The sequence below is a fragment of the Sceloporus occidentalis genome, unplaced genomic scaffold, assembly GCF_023333645.1.
Source record: "Sceloporus occidentalis isolate IW3139 unplaced genomic scaffold, rSceOcc1.0.p SCAF_18, whole genome shotgun sequence".
Lineage (NCBI taxonomy): Eukaryota > Metazoa > Chordata > Lepidosauria > Squamata > Phrynosomatidae > Sceloporus > Sceloporus occidentalis.
The window spans coordinates 15639693-15660731 of NW_028316998.1; the positions used below are offsets into that span (position 1 = coordinate 15639693).

The following is a 21039-nucleotide window of genomic DNA, read 5'->3' on the forward strand; positions in this document are numbered from 1 at the left end:
ATATTTATTTTATAGTTTGAGAGTTTACTGAATACTGCGATTTCCTCCATCAGTTTGCCTAGCGAATCTATAGGGTTATACATTGATATTAAAACATCATCTGCGTACAAACTGATCTTATTTTCGATACCCCCAATTTTTATGCCTCTGATTTCCCCATTGTTTCTAATCCTAGACGCCAAAGGTTCAATAGTAAGGATATATAAGAGAGGTGAAAGGGGACATCCCTGTCTAGTTGTATTTTGTTAATGACCATAACAAATCGCAATAAAAAAATTATTATAATAAAACATGAATTTCACAGTACTGGTATAATTACATTTGCTATACAATAAAAATCATTTATAAATCATTTTTAGATCTACATGACTTTTTTTTTATTTTCTTGTTTTTGATTTGACAAGATTATCAAACAACTACAATAACTACAAATTCTAAATTCCGCCGTTCTTCAAACTTTGGTTTATTTGGAAGTGACTTCCAAACCCTTTCTACATCGGAGATTGAGGGTGAAAAAGGCTGGATTGAGGGCTGGAAAAGGCAGGTTCTCCGAATACATTAGAATAAGAGGATTTCAGGAACTGAACGTAGGCCTGCATGCTGTGGTTGATGCTCTCGGACAATTCCAATTTGTCTTTCAGATCCTGCAGGCAGCTCTGGAACCGGCATTCAGTCTGGCAGTGAAAAGAAACCCAAAATGAGTGGACAGCATTTATTTAAATTAGTACACCTAACAAAAAAATGGAGTTCTACACAAGCCCTTATATAAAATATATTATTTTATTATACAAAAATTTAATTCATAAAAGACATTTCATTATATAGACAACAGAGGTTTGTATAGGAAAATAATCAAAGCATATGGAGGCAATATGGCTATATATATATAAAGTGTCTTGAGTGCATGTAAACCATCATAAGAATTATAAAGTGCTGAATCATTCAAATATAATTATATCTTGCTCTATATAGAGTGCACCTATCCATTCTATAGCCATAAAAAATTACATGGTTAAAAATACTCACTATGGAGTTAATAAATATTGTTGACATTTATAATAAACATCCAAGCAAATCCTATAAATCAGAATAATAACCGAGAGCAAGCTCAGAGCGACCCCTTGAAAAAGGAGAACCGAAACGGCGTTGGGGAAGTGGATGACAATATGGGTAAGGAGCATATTGCTCTCGGTTATTATTCTGATTTATAGGATTTGCTTGGATATTTATTATAAATGTCAACAAGTGCTTTATATATTTATTAACTCCATAGTGAGTATTTTTAACCATGTAATTTTTCATGGCTATAGAATGGATAGGTGCACTCTATATAGAGCAAGATATAATTATATTTGAATGATTCAGCACTTTATAATTCTTATGATGGTTTACATGCACTCAAGACACTTTATATATAGCCATATTGCCTCCATATGCTTTGATTATTTTCCTATACAAACCTCTGTTGTCTATATAATGAAATATCTTTTATGAATTAAATTTTTGTATAATAAAATAATATATTTTATATAAGGGCTTGTGTAGAACTCCATTTTTTTGTTAGGTGTACAAGTTTACAGGAGTTCCCCTGTTTTGAGGATGAGATCCTTTATACATGACACAATATTTATAACATTAGGTTATTTGTGAAAAGTGTGGTTGGATTCTTTTGTGTTATAATTTATTTAAATTAGTAGCTAGCAGTTAAAATAAAAAGTTGCATTCAGGTACTCGATATACAACGTGTCTGCACACACAAGGGTTGCCAGTAATATGTAAATGGCAACCTCTACAAAAATAAATCACAAAAAACAAAATCATCTGCCAGAACTTTATCCACTGCAACATCCAGGGGAACAATGTATAGCAGAAAAAGGACAGATGTGCATGCGGAATGAGTTCTGATATTAGCACCACACAACTGTGTCAGACAGGACTTAAAATCGTTATGGACATTTCAATCATAGTCCCGATATGTCACATGACAACTTGCATTAGTATCTGCCCAGTCCAGATCTGGGGTGGTGACTGCAGTGTGAAGATAGAGGTGTATAGGTAGGTCAAACAGGCATCTGCTAAGGCACTATAAACAGACTCTTCCCCAAACATATGCGCCTGGCATAGATATCCAACAAACTAGCACAACCCTTAAATTAAAAAAAAAAAATCTATACTTCCATAAGCTCTTATTTTTAGATGACTTGGACCATATACTCACCTCTTCTTTGCTGCAGATGATTTCGTTCAGTTCAGCTTTGGTTCTGCTAAGCTGGGTCTCAAGATCCAGGATTTTAGACTGTGTTGCCCTTTCTTTACACGTCACACATTCTCTTGCTTGATTAACCTGGAAAAGTTTCAGATGTTAGGGTGAAATTGCCTAAGGCACTCTGTGGCACTTTGGGTGTCCACCATATACATCCTACCTGTTCTGCAAAATAAGCATTCAGCTGGTGTGCCATAGCTGCGCAGTCACGATCCCTTCCTTCTAGCTTCCACTGCCTCTGCTGGAGAAAATCTTCTTGTTTGGCCACAATCTGCATAAGATCTCTGTGTTGGATTACTGCATCATCCAGTAAAATATCAACATGTTAGACACAAAGCTGGTGCGGATTTATTGATAAAAAAAAATAACAATTAGTGAAGACAATAACAAAGTTATTAGGTTGTATATTAAATAGCACAATTCAAATATTTTTCAGAACAGCAAAGGAGAAAAACTCAAGAAATGTAGATTGTGGCTAGAAGAAGCACAGTGTTAGTGGTGTACCCGCAAAATGTCCATATGACAAACCTGATCTTTGTAGGTATCCACCAGACCTTCATACTGAACTGGGAACTCTTCAGCTGTTGTACTTCATTGTGAGAAAATGCCAGTTTCTCCTCCGCTGTGGCCAAAGTCGACTGCAAGTGACAGAAGGAGTGCATGGTTTATTTAAACTGTTCAAATACAAAATTCAGTGTGAGAGAGAGAGATTCACACAAGGCAAATTATTTTAGCCTCTTGCTTGGGCATCCATGGATATGTCCACCATGTTCTCACTTTAAAGGCACAGTCTAGCCACCATATGCACTTTAATCCACAATGGCCGATTAATCCCCCTTGCAAAAGCATGGAGGCATTCTACAGAATCTCCCCATATGCATAGCAATCACATGTAGTTTTTATCTTTTTTAAGAAGAAGATGTTTTTACTTATTTACAATAAATCACCCATATTGATCCCCTGCTGGTGAGAGGTACGAAGGACTAACCTTTAGTTTCTCATGCTCTTGTTTCAAAAAGGTGTTCTCTGTATTCTGCTGGTGAAGTTTCTCCATGAGTGATTCCTGATCCAGACGTGACGTCTCCTCATTGGTCTGAATGTCTTCCAGCAGTTCTGTTATACGACTAGATAAGTGAGATAAGGACAATAGTGAAATAAGTAAAATTCTTCATGCATCATCCAAGGTTCCTGCTATGGACTTAGTGCATCCTCTTACTTGTTCAGTGTACCGATGACCTTCTCTATTTCACTCTTCTCATTCATATAGGCGCTGTGACGGCTTTTCCAGTTGTCGATGTCGGACAGGGACCTAGCCAGTTCTGCATTCTGCCAAAAAAACAAATACATATGGAGCGGAATGAAAAACCAAAGAAAAACACAATTATTTTATCATTATACTTTTCTGTCTCTTCTTCTATCCCAAATTTTTTTAATTCAGCAATAAAAGCATCCCCAATATTACCTTTGAATGCTAAAGTACTACCCGATAAAAACAATTACAAACATTCACTACTTTTTTGGGGAAGGGCCAACTGATCTTTTAATAGTGTCAATTTTGTGACTGTTATATAGCTATAGGGGATAATTACAGTAATAACCTATACAATGCCTTACTACTGAAATATGTGCATGCCAAGTCATAGTGCCTACTTAGCACATTGTGTTGGCTTACTTTTTCTGCAAGCTGTGCGTTCAGTGTTTGCACCGTCTCCTCGCTGCGTTCTGATCGCTGTTTCAATGCTCTGGCGGATTTTTTCAAGGCATCTTTGTCGGAGTCAAACTTTTGCTTCATTTCGTTCTAATGTTCCTTGGTCTTCTCCATTTCTATCTTATGCTGGATTTCAGCATGCTCCAGATTCTGAAATACAACAAATTATCTTGGGTTACAACGGACCAGGAAAGTTTTACATGCTAACAGGGCACCAACAACGTAGATGGGAATGAAAAAGAATAATGATATACATATAATAAGATACTTTCTGCGTCACGCAAAAAATCCTGAAAGCAGATGAAAAATGAGGTAGATCAGACTATACCTTGAGCTGGACAGTCAGATGGTTGTTCTCTACCTCACAATTTCTTAGCTGCCCCTGCAAATGAGCTTTTGTTGCATCCAGAGACTTGGACAGTTCTGATGCTTTCTGAGCTTTAGCCTGAAAAAAAGCACATCGTATCCAACATTAGTCACAATATAAGAAAATTCCTAACAAAACTGGCCTTGGAAGAGAATGATGGATATTCAAACCTTTTCTGTCTGCAGTTGAAGAAGAAGGTCATCCATTTCCTTCTCTTTCTCATAAAGCCTCAGCTGGAGATGCTGAATAGGAAGAAACGTTAACATGAATGAGAAAGGAAGCAGAGCCACAGTCAAAATTACATCATAGTATCTACCGTCTGTATGTGAATGGTATCAGCATCTAAAAAAATGGTTCTGGTGACCAATGCAGGCGCGTTAATTAATGAAGAGCTGAAAGACTACCTATATGTTGCGTTATCTTTCTAATAATATTTCAGGTGTAAGTAGCAGTTTTTCAGGTGGGCATATCAACAAATACCAAATAGAACTTTAACACATTGCGTGAATGGCACTGGCATGCTCGCTCTATTTTATGACATACAAAAAGAAGAGGCTATTTTAAGGAATAATAACTGGACAGTAGACATAAGGCACAGAACATACTGTTTTCCCAGTGTCTGAGTCGGACAGTTTCTTCATAAGCAGTTGTTGTTTTTCTGTCTGGGGGGGGTGAAACCAAAAAGCTTCAACTATAAAGCAAGGATTTTCCATAAGCACAAAATTAAAGACGTCCCTTCAAATGAATAACAAATATGCAAACATCTTCCAGTGGGGGCAGATCATCATGTAACCAGTTTTGGACCCATGTGTCCTCCTGTAACCTAAGATGAACCCCCAACCAATACCCTGGCCCTGCTTCTAGGTCTTTCTGGAGCCTACATCTATTTAGAAAGCTGTAGAGTAGTATAAGTTACTTACCTCTCTGAAATGCTGCTCACTAAGCAGTGTCCGAAGTGCCTTGTTGGTGCCTTCAAATGTACTCAGTTTTTGAAGCAGGATCTCGTTCTGCCTGGTTAGCAGGTTTACATCATCATGTTTTATGTAAAAAATGTAAACCTGCATCCCCTAAAACCAGATAATATGAATGTCATGATGGCGCCCCTTTAAGTATAAGTTACTTACATATTTCATCCTGTCAACGGTATTACGCAGGATCCCCACTTGCTTGGCAGCCTCTGAACCATCCGTCTCGGGTTCCATCAGTTTAGAAAGGAGATGACACTTCTCTTCTTGCAGCTGATGTTTCTGGACCCTGTATTAACATATTCAATGAAGACCTGCATTCCACATTTATATACCTTTTTCTATAATTTAGTAATTTTGTTTGTCATCATCATAAATATGATAGGTTGCTGCTCCAATGGAAGATCGGGTCCTGCAGTGACCCCATGGTTACAGTTACAGTTTTGCTTACTTATACGGCTTGACCAACAATTAAACTAGCAAGGATCACCATGACCCCAACCCACATATTAAATAATATTATGGTTCATATAATGCTATCATATTCTGCAGCGCTGTACAATAGGTCTCTACATACCATGTGAATAGAATACATAAGTCTCTTTGCTCAAGAACATCTTATAGTTTACAAGTCTACACGTAGCTTCCAAAGGATGGGCCATACAACTTCTGAAGCTGTAGATGTAATTAGTATCTGTAAGGATGGCTGTTCAAAAATGACTCCTTCCTGAGCCACGTCACTGCTAAAAGGCAAGCAGCGAACAGCGGAAATATCATTTAGCAGTGGATACCTTACCTCCCGCTTCAAGCCATTGTCACAGGCAGATGTTTTTCCGGGTGGGATCCATGGGACCTTTGATTTAACCTTCGTGGTGCGACGCAGGTTTGCAGTCTCACCTCTCATTTTGCTCTCCGACGGTTATTCCGTAGAAATCTAATTAAGAAGAAAAAAAAACAAAAAAAACAGTCAAATTCACTAAATGTCTTTGCAAACTGGCCTGTTGGAAATAATGCATTGCTACATTTTCAAACAGCCCATTTTAAGCCACCTGCTTTTTGGCACCAGGTACCAAGACCAAAGGAAACGCTCCAAGGTACAACATGATGGCCATCAGCATTCCCCCACTTGTAATTGGTGGCTTTATGACCCTTCTCAATGTGGACATGGCCTGGAGTATTTTCATCCACGTGAACATGTAATGGTTGCTTTTTTTTTTTTTTATCTGGTCGACCCAAGGGTCTAAGTTAGGAGGCAATTACCTTAAGTGGGCCAAAGTCGAACGTAACTAAATCACCAAAGTCAAAGAATGTCATTAAAAATGGGAATAGTTTGGTAAATTACTGAGCTATTTCACTGTCTGCTTACAAATCAGGCTCACAACACAACTGAAGTTTTTTGAACAGAGAGGTATCTTTCCTAGCAATCACCGTGTTACAAACTGTCACCATCATATCACTAAGCAATAAAAACTAAACTTAAACTTCTGTATTAAAAAGAAAATGAAAGAAGAGTCTCCTGACTGTTTCTACAACTATTTAAAGCACCTTGATGTCAACAGCAGTTGCTGTGGCTATAATTTTACCAAAATAACTGAATGGGGGTAAATAGTGTTTAAATAGTGCAATTATATTCAGCTCTGGGGGTTATTGCATACAGAATTTTTAATGGACAGCGTATCTCTATCGCCTGCTGGTACCTGTTACCCCGGAGGTGGGGCAAAATGGCCTGGGCTGGGGCACATCTACATAACAATGGGTTTCAATCAGTTTATCCAATAAGAGCATTAAAGAGAGCGCCCCCTGCAGGCACCAGGCCCAGAATTACCTCTCACTATGGGCAGACTGGACGCTTCCTCACTCGCCGTAGCTGTCCACCATAAAACAACAACGGTATTTCTGTCAGTTTAACCGCTCTTTCTTAGACGCAACTACCGAGGAATTTCATTGGTGGTTTAAAAAAACAACTCCCCTAGTTTTCTGTTCTTTGATTCGCCAGCATCATTAGAGCTGTTGCCATGGCAACACTTACCAACTGATCTGTGATCATAATGTCTCCAACAAAATGGCGACAGAGAGGAAACAGTGGCAGAAGCCGCAGCTTCACAAAGTAGTCAGATTCATGAATAAGTAGAAGCACCAGGGCTTGTAGCTACACAAAAACACCTCCCTCCTGTGTAATCTGATGGCGTTAACTAAACACAGTTGATAAATACTTGCCTCCAAAGTCTTGTGTATGTGTCAATTATAATTAATTATTATTATTAATTATAAACACAACATCCAATCACTAATGTCTCGTTCACACAAGTTCACCTGGCAACCCTAGAAAACATGCTACATATCCTGATTTGCCTGAGAGAGAACCCACAAGGGGTCCAGCTTGCATGGCCATTACTTCCATGGGGCAATAGGGGAAAATACCCTGGGTGCCAAAAGGTGAGAAGAGTTCTTCAGCCACCTGGTGCCAAGGTCCCTTCCCATACACCTTTTCCCTGAAGCAGATATGTCAATGCGGGCATGACCTCCGGCCTGGCCGTAGGTGCCAAGAGCCCTAGTTACAGCTCTGCCACATATTTCCTAATCCAACCAATGTGGACTGGTGGCTGGTTTTGTATGTAAGCAACGTGGGTGGAACTAAGGCATATGATGGAAATATTGCACCACCTACTATGTTACTGGCACATTTGGCAATAGATACAATGTTGCCATTTTGCATCAGAAGTGTTGGTTCAGGGCCCATTCTATGCTAAATACACCGTATTTGCTCGATTATAAGACGAGGCTTTTTTCAGAGCAAATGCTCTGAAAAATACCCCTCGTCTTCTAATCGGGGTCGTCCTCTAATCAGACCTCAAATAGAGGTCTGATTATGAGACAAAGATCCAGATCCCCCGCACCGCTGGATCCTCCTGTCTCCCCCCCCCCATTTAACACCCCCCACACACACTTACCGGTGCTTCCTGCTGTATTGCCGGGGCAGCGGGTTGACGTCTACACGATCCGCGTAGACAACGTCCGCTGCAGCCGGAAGGAGGTGTGGCTAGGAGCGGGGGTTGTCTGTGTCCGTTGCGCATACCTTCCCCGACTGTCAGAGATCAGAGTTCCCCGCACCGGTGCCGCTCTCTGATCTCTGACAGCCGGGGAAGGTATGCGCGACGGACGCAGACAAACCCCCGCTGCCAACTCCACCTCCTTCCGGCTGCAGCGGAAGGAGACGTCAACCCGCTGCCCCGGCAATACAGCAGGAAATTGGAAGCACCGGTAAGTGTGTGTGTGTGTTAAATGGGGGCATAGGGCATTTCTGGAATGCCTTATACCCCTATATGGCATATAGGGAGGTATAAGGCATTTCAGGAGGCAGAGTGGCGTTAAGGTGGCATTTAATAGAGCACTCTGCCTCCTGAAATGTCTTATACCTCCCTATATGCCACTCTGCCCCATAATATGCCTTTTAACCCCCTAAATGCCAGAGTGGCATATAGGGGTATAAGGCATTTCTGGAGGCAGAGTGCTCTCTACAATGCCTTTTAACTCCCTTAATGCCACTCTGCCTCCTGGAATGCCTTATACCTCCCTATATGCCACTCTGCCCCATAATATGCATTTTAACCCCCTAAATGCCAGAATGGGATATAGGGGTATAAGGCATTTCTGGAGGCAGAGTGGCACATAGGGGGTCAAAAGGCATACCATGGGACACAGTGCCATATTGGTGTGGCAAGCCTGGGGGCAGATGTGCGTAACTGGGGGACAGGTTGGAAAATACAAGGAAATAAAAACAAAAAAAATATTTTTCTCAATTATAGCTTTTATTTAAAAAAATAGTTTACATGAATTAACATTTACTGGTAAAACTTTTTTCCTTTAGGGTCGTCTTATATTCAGGCTATTTCTTTTTTTCCTAAGTTAATATTCAGATTTGGGGGGGTCGTCTTATAATCAGGGTCGTCTTATAATCGAGCAAATACGGTATTTACCAAATATTTGTGCAGGAAAAATCAAGCGGACAGGACATTAAATAGATACATTACATTTTAATTGGCACAACCAAGACCTGTCCCGTCCGATAGGATAAATAGGCATTGGGCATGGAACAAGGTGTAGGTCTGGAGCATTGCATGATGTTACTAACACACTGTTGGAGCATCACAGAAAATTTGCAGCTATTAGGGGGTGAATAACATATTAGTAAGTGCAACCATTTGACACATTGTTTACATTAAAGGGACAGTTTAATATTCCAGGAAGCCTCAATAAAGAAGAACGAACATTAAAGGAATTTGTGGGTAAATACTTACCTTCATGTAGCTGCAGCTCCTAACCTCCTCTTCAGCACCTATTTTCTAGGAAAGCGCTCCAAATAAAATCAGCCAAGCTCCTGAGTTGACTGGCAGTAAGGTAACCATGTATTAGAAGATGTGGTCAGCCTTATACATCTCCTGCGTGATGTTGGTTGGAGCATCAGTTGAATGCATATGGAGATTCTGCGTAATCTGCAAAAAGAGGGACACCATATTAAACTTAAAAGGGACCAATAGAGTCCAGAGACAGACCGTCATTTTTCTGTCCCTTTTCCTGCGCAGGCGATGGTGGTGGTGCTTTTGCTTGCTGCTGCTTTTCAGCTTCTTTCCGCCTCTCTCTAGCGGCTGTCTCCTCAGCTTTCCTTCTCTCTTCAGCCGCCGCTGCTGCATCCCTCTGCGAGTTGCTGAGCATCACCTTCATCTCCTGTATGGATTGCTTCCCCAAACTTACATCTTCTGGACTGGAGAACACACCCTGCAGAGAACAAGCACAATTTGCTATGGTTCGTGTCGCTGTTTATCAATGAGCCATAACGGATCTGTAATTTTAGTAAATAATGATAAAAAAGTATCTGCTGGCAATTATACATTTTTTATACAAAATTTATAGCATTAACATATATTACAGGGGCATTACACAGTACAAGAAATTATGCTTAAAATACTAATATCTTTCCATGTTTGATATATTTGGGTGTCCAGGAAGGATAAAACCCGGCAACAAAAGAATACAATAAAAACCTCATCTATGACTCTTGGACTAAAATAAATTCTTTAGAACTAATATATATATATATATATATATATATATATATATATATATATATATATATATATTAGAATAAAGGTCACATAAGGTGCTCATACTGTATTTTAAATGTTGTTCTAATTACAAGTGACCTGCATTACCTATGTAGATAAAACAAATCCTCAATTTCAAGCTTTGATCTTAAAAACTTCTTGCACCAACAAGAATTAGGGCATAGATTTAAATTCAAATTAAAATAAAATTTTTAAATATTGACTTTTAATTGCACATTACTGTCATGACCAATGAAATTGTAGGTCATTGTTTACATCTTAGAGGTGTTTAGAAACAGTGAACACAGGGCCATAGGAAGGGTGATGGAGAGAGGCACTTGCATCAGGCGCAGATGTGAGATGGAGCACAGCCACCCGATCAGCAGCTGCAGCCTGCAGCACTGGTTGGGGAGATACCAATCCCCCTCTAACTGTCCCAACATTAGGGAGCGCGAGGTCTGTTACTTCAGACCTCGACTTCTATACTTTCTAATCACTATGCGCCGGCAAAAGGATCCAGGATATGGAGTCATACCCCCGCACTCTGCATTAATAGCCGGCCCATAGTGATTAGGGTGCACTAAAGCACAGAGGTCTGAAATGACAGACCTCGCGTTCCCACGACATGATATAGGGGAAGAAGGATGAGAAAGGTAAGAGTTGGGGAGAAACGGGTGTAAGGGCAGTGTATGTGTATGTATGTGTGTGTTTGTAAGCTCATGCATATGTCTATGTGTGTGTGTGTGTTAAGGCAGGCAGTGTATGTGAATATGCGTGCTAATGGCCAGGTGTGTGTAAGGGCAGTGTAAATAAAAATAGCTGAGGGGGCACAATTTTCCATTCTTGCCACGGGCGCAAGAGGAGCTAGCTACGGCTTTGCTTACAGGGAATCCGAATCTTACAGGGATCCGGATCTTACAGGGTTCCGAATCTTACAGAGATTCGAATCTTACAGAGATCCGAATCATTCAGAGAATATCACTGACACCATACTTTTATAAATAAATACATTAATAATCTTCACTGCCCCCAGGATTTAGATTCCCCTTAGTTTGCCTCCCTTTAATTTAATTAATTTAATAAAGTTAAGGGGGGCAAACTAAGGGGAATCTAAATCCTGGGGGCAGTGAAGATTATTAATGTATTTATTTATAAAAGTATGGTGCCAGCATGGGCGTAGGAACCGGTGGGGACAGATCCCCTCCCAGTAACTCATGCGGGGGGGCCCGATAATGAAGAAATCCCCCCACAGGGCCGTAGGAACCCCCCAATAGAAACACCGCAAATGCGGCCCACGAGACCTCAAGGTGCGGCCCGCGTAAGATCAGCAGCCAGGGCAACAGATCTTACGCGGACCGCACCTCGAGCCCCGCTACTTACCTGTGGGAGGGTCTTCTGTACTGCACAGAGGAAGCGGAACCCAGCAGAGTTCACGCGACATCCCATCACATCCTGCTTCCTCTGTGCAGTACCAGAGAACACAGAGGGAGGCCGCGCCCCCTGCTGAAGTCTGTGAGCGGCATCGAGGAGCTGCAGTGCAGGTAAGGGGGTGGGGAGGGTGTTTGAATGAGTATGTGTGATTGAGGGAATGAATCTGTGAATGAATGAGTGTGTGTGATAGCATGGATGTGTAAGTGCTGGAACCTAGGCATGATGGGACTATGATTGCTGTTAGCAATCACACTCCTATCATGCCAAGTCAGCCAGTACCTAGCTAGCTGCCCCCCTTGTGTATTGATGCTGCCAGCAGTATGGGGTCTGCACATCACTTACAGCCACCCTGTACCAGCATGTATTGGCTGACTTGGCATGATAGGAGTGCGATTGCTAACAGCAATCACAGTCCCATCATGCCTAGGTTCCAGCATTTACTGGTTGGATGTGTAAGTGCTGGAACCTAGGCATGATGGGACTGTGATTGCTGTTAGCAATCACACTCCTATCATGCCAAGTCAGCCAGTACATGCTGAAACCTAGCTAGCTGCCCCCTTGTGTATTGATGCTGCCAGCAATATGGGGTCTGCACATCACTTACAGCCACCCTGTACCAGGATGTACTGGCTGCCTGGGTATGATAGGAGTGTGACTCCTAGTGTGAGAGATGGGGATAAAGTGGGGATCTGATGGGGGAAAATGCTGTCCCCCACAGATTTTTGGGGGTTCCTACGTCCATGGGTGTCAGTGATATTCTCTGTATGATTCGAATTTCTGTAAGATCCGGATCCCTGTAAAATTTAAATCTTTGAATCATTCGAATCTTTGAATCATTCGAATCTTTGAACGACTCTCTGACTCTGTGTTCCTCTGTGAATTAATGAGCTGTAACCTGATCCCAGAGTATGTGTCTGAGTGCTCTGCAGATGACTCGCTCTAGGATCAGGTTACAACTACATGATTCACAGACTGAACTGCTACAAATGAATCGTTCAGTCTACTGAACCGATTCATCCGGATCACTGAAAAGAATTGGATCAAATGAACGATTCATTCATGATCTGGACATCACTATTATAGGCCACTGTGTTTATCCTTGGTCCTCACCTCTCCTTAGTGACACATTCATGATGGGTGCTGACTCTGTGGCTGCCATCCTAATTGCTAAACACTTGAACATGATGTCATGTTCCGTCTCTTAAAAACACACTGCATGGCCAAGACCAGACTACATCACTGCCTCTCCTTCCAAGGGGCAAGAGAAGACACTTGAGCTGCCTGGGGACAATATCAATGCACCTTCTTGAGCTTCTGTCTGGTTCTGGAAACATATTTGATATTATCCCAGGGTGCTACCTCTAGCTTGCCCTGAGACCAAGGTCCCTAGTTATGCCTGTACCTCACCTGGCTCAAGAAGTGTCTATGGAGGCAAGTGTCAGAGTCCTGGTTGGGAGCATTATGGCAGGAGGGTGTTTAGGTAGCAAAGGCAAAAGTACAGACAAGGGCAAGGAAATCTGAGTTCAAGGCAGGCAGCAGTCAGTAAGGGAAATCCAGTACACAAGTCAAAGGGCAAAGCCAGGGGAAATCAATATACAGCAGGGAGGCACAGGGGAAAAACATGGACACTACACAAGGCAAGTACACCACAGCTTGTACAACGATTAAGCACTGTTAAGTGTGAGAGGCGTTCTTTTATGGTGTGCCAGTGAGCCAACCACCTTCTCTGAGTTCCGTGGGGTTGACACGCCTCCCTATGATGGTTCTGGAGGTTTGGCATGCCCCCCCCAATGGTTTTCCGAGTACCGCGCTCAATATACCCACCACGGGGGCTGCACGAACTATGCGAGCCCAGGGATGCAGCCTAGCGCGGAGTCGGGTAGTAGGCCTAAGGCGCTCAGTGGATCCCGAGGGGCCTGGATAGGGGTAACGGGCACCTGAGCTGCGTGAGTGCTGGTCTGGGGGCCTGACAGCAAGTAATTTAGTTGCTGTCATCTGAGAAAGTTGCCCAGTAATACACACAAGACCTCTATAAAAGGAGTTATGAAAACCTCAGGGTGTTTGAAGATGCGTACAGTGAATTTTAGTTTACGATCTCATTATCGCTTATTATCTCATTTGTCTTTCTTTATTTCTCTCCCTCCTTTCTCATTAATCCTCTCCTTTCTATTTGTCTCCCCTATCTTTCTTTCTCTCTTTCTTTTTTTAAAAGTTATAATTGTATTGGTGTTTGTTCCATTTTGGAGCAAGGATAGGTTACACCAAGAGAAAATCTCACATGGAGATCCCACAAAATATATTAATATAATATTATTAATTTGTAACAGTGATCATAAACAGAAGTAGTCTCCTGCACAGGTAGCAGTATGTACAGAGGTGAACATAGGTGTACAGAGCGTTTCCATATCATACACACTATATATATATATATATATATATATATATATATATATACAAAAGATGACATCAGCTATAAAAAGTACACAAAAATAATGTAATTGTAATAGGTAAATTGGTATACACAAGCTAGCGTATTCAAATTCTTAATGCAGAGTACCACATAAACATCTATGAAAATGTTCAGCTTTTATCTACAGTTTATTGTAAATGGCAATCATTTATGAAAATAGTTTCTGATCTCTTTTTATAGTATCACACCATTGTGCTGTCTATTTTTCTCTTTTACTCCTTTATTCGCGCATGGATCACTACACACCTGCTAATGAACACTGTATGCAAAACTGATGACCCTGGTGAGTTTTTGACAGCTTGTTAGTTTCATTGGTTTTGTGAGGAAATACTGTACACTGTGACTACAGCCATTTGTATAAGACTTATATTGTTGGCTGACAGTGTTTAATCTCTTAAATATTTTTTACAAGCATGTTAGTTGTCTTTAATTTATTATTATTATTTTCACACTATGCTATAATTTTGTACGTTTTTCTACATTTACCTGCAATCAACTAATCTTACCAGCAGGTGGAGACAGTTACTTTTTAATATCAGATAATTATTAAATAAAGCAGGTATTGCTTTAAATCAACCAAGCAATACCTGCATGTTTCAGCATGATTATAGACACACCATGACAATTATTATTTAAATATTCTGCTTGAGCTTTTTTCATCCCCTTCCAAGATCGACCAAGATCAATGTTTGTCAGTTTGCTGTAAGCACCTAACACCATACCTGGGAACTTCAGGACTCCAGCTCCCTGGAGCCTTCCCTTGCGGGATGCGGCCAAGACTGCCCACTGTCGTCAGTGGGCGGTCCAGTGATGTCGGTGGGAGTTCCCACTGACATCGGGGGCTTTCCCGCTGACGGTAGCGGGAAACACCCCCATTTAAAGGGAAAATGGGCAGGGAGTGGGGGGTGTCAAGACCCTGCTCCCACGACCTGGAGGATTCAGGTCTTGGCACGGGGCACCGGTGCTTCACCCGGCAATCTGTGGGTCAAACCTGGAGAGTTCTAAACACTAAAGTAATAGTTAACAAAGAAAAAGCCATTTTTATTTTATTAAGTTATGAAACATCATGCAACATTAGCCATCTTTTCATTATGTCTTGTGTACCATGCAGTGTTCCATTGAGACACCCAATGATAGGAGGGTATTATTTAAGGGTTGAATTTTCAAAAAAAGGCCCATCAAGAAGAAAAAAAACAGTAGTTACCCCTTCTGTGTCAGCCGCAACTAAATCCCGTAGAATAGCATTATTCACACATGACCCAGGAGTCACAAGGTTATTTGGAGATATGTCTCTACTGAAAGGAAACTTGATTGACCGCTTATCGTTTTGGAGAGCATGCTTCCTTTATCACAAAATCTCTCTTTGGATCTGAAGGGATGGTAATGGAAGTAAAATGTTCTTTATAGACTTGTTTTCACTTTTGTTTAGTCTTTGTGTAGTAGAAATTATTATGTTTCTCAAATTGATCATAGAAACCAATCTATTTAATTCAAGTGTTGGTGGGTCACTCCTTGGATACAGGTTGTCTTTTTTCTTTCTGCATGCTACATTAAGATTTCCACCGAAATGCCTGGACAGGCTTGCCTTCACTAATCTGCAAGTGCTTTCAATTTAGCAAATCACAGGAGAGTGCATGAGAGTTCAATGTGAACTCATATCCTTTATTATTATTATTTATCGTTTTGTATCCAATTCCGTAGCGCTGTACAATGGGTGGACATGACATAACAAGTAGTATATAACATAAAAATTTGACTTTGAGGAGGGCCCTGCTCAAGGGGACAAGTGGTTGGACAAGAGGAAAGAAGAACATGTACCTCCTCTTCAGTGACAGCAGAGAATTGATTTAATGTAGCAAAGGAAGAAGAGGTTAGTGGGTAGGAGGGCGCATAGTCAGAGGGAGAGAGGACAGGGTAGTTTTGATTATTATTGAAGTATGGGGCATTGAGGTTAGTGAAAGGGGCAGTTGGGATAGGTCAAAGAAGGGAATTAAAAGTACAAAACAATAATTTAGGTTTATGAGACAGGGAGGAGATGAGGACAATGAAATAGGTTTCTTTTGCAAGGTTGAGAGCAGATTAGTAGGAATGTAGCAATAATTTATAGTGCAGAAAGTCAGACATAGAATGAGACTTCCGCCAACTACTTTCAGCAGTGCGGGAACAACTTCGTAAGGGGTCAGGCAGATGTGAGGGTCGAGTTTAGAGAGAGGTAGCGTTGTTTGGGCACAACATGTTTGAGATAGGTGAGAGGAGAGGGAGCAAATTGGTTGAGAATTTCTGAAGGTTAATAGAGCTGATGTCTCTGGTTAGGCAAGGTTGGGGTGCAAGGGAGCGAGTAGGAGGCAAGGTTAGATAGCAGGAAGCGAAGTGGTGGTCAGAGATGGGGAAATGGGAATTAGAGAAGTTAGTGAGAGAGCACATGCTAGAAAAAATAAGGTCCAGGTTGTGACCATCATCATAAATAGGGGAGTTTATATGTTGTGTGAGATGAAAAGAGGAGGTAATAGAAAGAAATTGCGAAGCCATGGGACTCAATGGGGTGTCAACTGGTATGTTGAAGTCCCCAAGGATAACAGAAAGAACATCAGAAGAGAGGAAGCCATGAGGAAAAGTGTTCAAGAAAGATGTTAGCCAGGCCAGGGGGACGTCATATAACAGCAATGCGTAAGGTGATGGGATTAATAGTCGGATAGCATGGACTTCAAATGAGGAGAAATATAGTATGGAGCAGAGGGAATAGGTTAAAACATTGGGGATTTAGAATTAGCCCCCACTAACTCTTCCTTGTCCACAGTGTGGAAACATAAAAACCTGGGTGTGTGTATTGCCCTATATACCCCCTCTCCCCAATCCTGTACTAGTGGGGGTGGAGTTAAAGCAAAGTTTAAAAATCCCCTGATGAAGGCAGGGCATATCTAGAACAATCTTTAAATACACTTTTTTAAAATTGTAACAGTTCTTATGTAACATATATCTTGATGTGCCCGTGTGGCCTATGGTAGATTGACTAAACCACTGGGAATTTTAAAGTGAAACATAGTGATCATATAGAGAATATTAGGAGGGCTATGTTAAGCATAGCATTTAAAGTCATTTTAAATAATCATATAATCAAAAGACCACAAAGATCTAAAATTCCAAAACATAAAACAAGTTATAAGGGACTGTAGGTGCATCTATTAAAACATTTACAAATGTAGAAACGAAATGAAATTATCAAAAAAATGATAATACCCATGCTGGCTTGGAACCTGACTCTAGCCCTGGCTAACAGGATGGGCAGCTAAGCCATTTATCACCTCACACTGAACATCACTATCATTGGTAACTCTGCTTTGCCTTGAGTCTTCTGTCCTTTCCTCTTCAGGACAGGGGCAAACAGGGTACCCCTATGAGTAGTTGTTGCTCAAGAGAATGGTCCCTTCATATATAATGAAAATCAGATGTCCACTTACATTTTGTGGAGCAGTGAAGGCTCCTCATTGAAATATACAGAATCCTTATCGATAGTTTCCAATTGAAATGAGGAATGACATCCAAGCAGGGCAGGACCAAGACATTGTGCTGCCTTGGGAGAAAAATGAAATGCTGCCCCACCTCCCCCAGAAAAAAATTGCCGCAAAAAACGTCCCACATCCATTATATTATATCCATGATAGTTAAAACTAAAATTAATCTTATCAGTAAGTGAGAATTTACATGCAACAGCACAAAAGAAAGGTGAAAATTAACTTTATTATGTCCAGACTCAGCCTGGAATTAACCCAACTCAATATAATGCATTTAATTGTAACACCCCGGGTAGGTATCAGGAGTAGGAATATTTTATGCAGGAGAAGGCTGGAGGCAATGAAGGGAGCACCACCATGTGGTGAAACACGATAACAAGAACCAGTCCCAAATGGTAATGGGTCAGAGGCATACAAGCAATAATCCAGCTCACGGTCCAAGGATCAGAGGCAAGGGGCAGACAAGAAGCAATCCAGGTCACGCTCCAGGGGGCAGACAAGAAGGCAAAAAACGGGGCACAAACCGAGTCAAACCGAGTCAATAAAGCATGGTTTAAAAGAACAGGAAAACAGCAGCAGGGAGACTCAACTCAGCAGCTCTGAATACCTGAGCACCGCCATCATGGTTCCAAGGGCTTTTATAGGACTGTCAGGCTCCTCCCCTGTATCTCTGCCCCTGCTTGTTCCATAGCTGAAGGGGTCAAAAGAGAAGCTCTGCCCCTGCTCGTTCTATCAACAAACAGGGGTCAACAGGGGTTAAGGGAAGCGGCATCCACACAACACACGAAAGCGCTGCCTCCTCTCTTAGCAGCCACGCCTCTCCATCATCGTGATCTCCAGCTCCCTGCGAGGACATAGGGAGTGAAGAACTGGGGGAGGAGGAAGGCAACCGCCACCATGAGGAAGACCGGCACACCGCGATGTGACCATGCAGCCCCCTCCTAGTGAGCACCAGAGGTGCGGAGGCCACGAGAGGTAGGTACCTGATAAAAATATATAATAATAAAATGTTTTGGGCCAGGATTCACTCTAAGTGAGCGCTTTTGTAACGCCTGATGTCACCGCGCTTTCCGGGAAACTCACGCTCCCGTGCTGCCACGTGAGAGCTGACCTCCAATCACGGCTCCTGTATGTGGCACCCCCCCCCACAAAAAAAGAATTAATGTTGGCAAGAATATTTATTTCGCAAATTTTTTACTGTAAAAAATAAATTATTAATTAAATTACCGTATTTGCTCTATTATAAGACAAGGTTTTTTTCAGAGCAAATGCTCGTCTTAAATTAGATTAGATTAGAGGTCGTCTTCTAATCAGACCTCAAATAGAGGTCTGACTACAAGACTAAGATCCAGATCCCCCGCAACACTGTAGGGGACCTAGATCCTCCTCTATGGCAGCTTCTTTTGCCGGCACTTCCTCTGGGGGCTTCTATGATAGAGCGCCGGCATCACATGACCTTCTGGTGCTCCACCATAGAAGTGCCAGCAGGAACGTTTGCAGGATGCGTACAGACAACCTCCGCTGCTGTCAGCACTTTCGCCGGGGCTTCTATGGTGGAGCACCGGAAGGTCATGTGATGTCGGCGCTCCACCATAGAAGCCCCGACAGAAGTACTGGCCACCAGCAGCTGACCTCCACCGGCTGCCCCACTAGACACCAGGGAGTCTGAAGCACGGGTCACAAGTAAAGGGATGCACTGGTAAGTCGGGGGAGGGGTTAAGAGTGACAAGGGGGGGTACAATGGTTTTCTGGAGGCTGAGTGGTATATATGGGGGTTACAAGGCATATCTGGGAGGCAGAGCAGCAAATAGGGGGTTAAAAGGCAGATCTGGGGGCAGAGTGGCATATAAGGCATATCTGGGTGGCAGATATGCATAACTGGGACATAGTGGCAAATAAAAGGAAATAAGAACAAAAAAAGAATTTTTCTCAATCATAGTTTTATTAAATATGAAAAAAATAGTTTACATGTGAATTAATATTTACTAGTAAAACTTAAGGGTAGTCTTATATTCAGCCTTTTTCTTTTTTATCCAAAATTAATATTACATTTTTGGGTTGTCATCTTATAATCAGGGTCTTCTTCTATTTGAACAAATACGTTATTTTAAATAAATAACATTTACTGAACAGATATGGTACTGCATAATTTCCACCACCATACACTGAGCCAGACATTGACAGTAGTGCAGCATTACCCCTATTACTTTATAGTTAGCCAGACATTAACGTGGTAGGCCTCTGCCCCTAAAACAGAGGCCTGCCTGTGTCACCGCTGCCCCCTGAAGCAGTATGCCTGTGCCACCACTGCCCCTAAAGTAGCCTGCCTGTGCCATCTCTGCCCTTAAAACAACCTGCCTGTGCCAAATCTGCACCTGAAACAGCCTTCCTGTGCCAAGTCTGCCCCGGAAACAGCCTGTCTGTGCCAACTTTGCCCCTGAAACAACCTGTCTGTGCCAACTCTGCCCCTTTAGCAGCCTGCATGTGCCACCTATGCCCCCAAATCAGCCTGCCTGCGCCACTTCTGCCCCCTAATCAGCCTGCATGTGCCACTTCTGCCCCCTAATCAGCCTGCATGTGCCACCTCTGCCCCCCCTAATCAGCCTGCATGTGCCACCTCTGCCCCCCAATCAGCCTGCCTGTGCCACCTCTGCCCCCCTAATCAGCTTACCTTTGCCATTTTTCTCCTAAACACTAACTTACTTCATTCATTCATTCACCCACTAACCAACATTCATTCACCCACTCACCCATTCACTCTTCTGCACCCCCTTACCTCTCTTGCAGATTTCACTGGTCCGGGGGCCTGGCTGAGCATCACCTGGGGGCTGTGCAGACGTCTATGCGTCCTGACGCCTGCCTAACGTGGGTCCGCAACTTACTGATGTGGCGCCCGCACACTGTATGAGGAAACTCTTTTCCTGCCTACGTTTCTGCTCCCCCCTGCGCAGGGAAAGAGTTTCCTCATACAGTGCATGGACATCACATCAGTAAGCTGCGGGCTCGCGTTAGGCGGGCGTCGGGCCACATAGACGTCTACACTGCCCCCTTTAGGTACGCTAATGCGCGGGGCAGCAAAGTGCCGCCTCCTCAAAAGTGCCGCCTGGGGCAATTGCACCACTCTTCTCCATATCAGGGTTGACCGCTTCTTCACAAATGCTATGGGGGAGGAATTCATGTAAAATAATAAAATGGACATAGTATAATCTAAAAACACACTT

General features: G+C 42.2%; 1 pseudogene; it reads right to left on the reverse strand.

The window, feature by feature from the left end:
* Positions 1-491: 491 nt before the first annotated feature.
* On the reverse strand, positions 492-20636 carry LOC149302703 (outer dense fiber protein 2-like; annotated as a pseudogene).
* Positions 20637-21039: the final 403 nt, after the last annotated feature.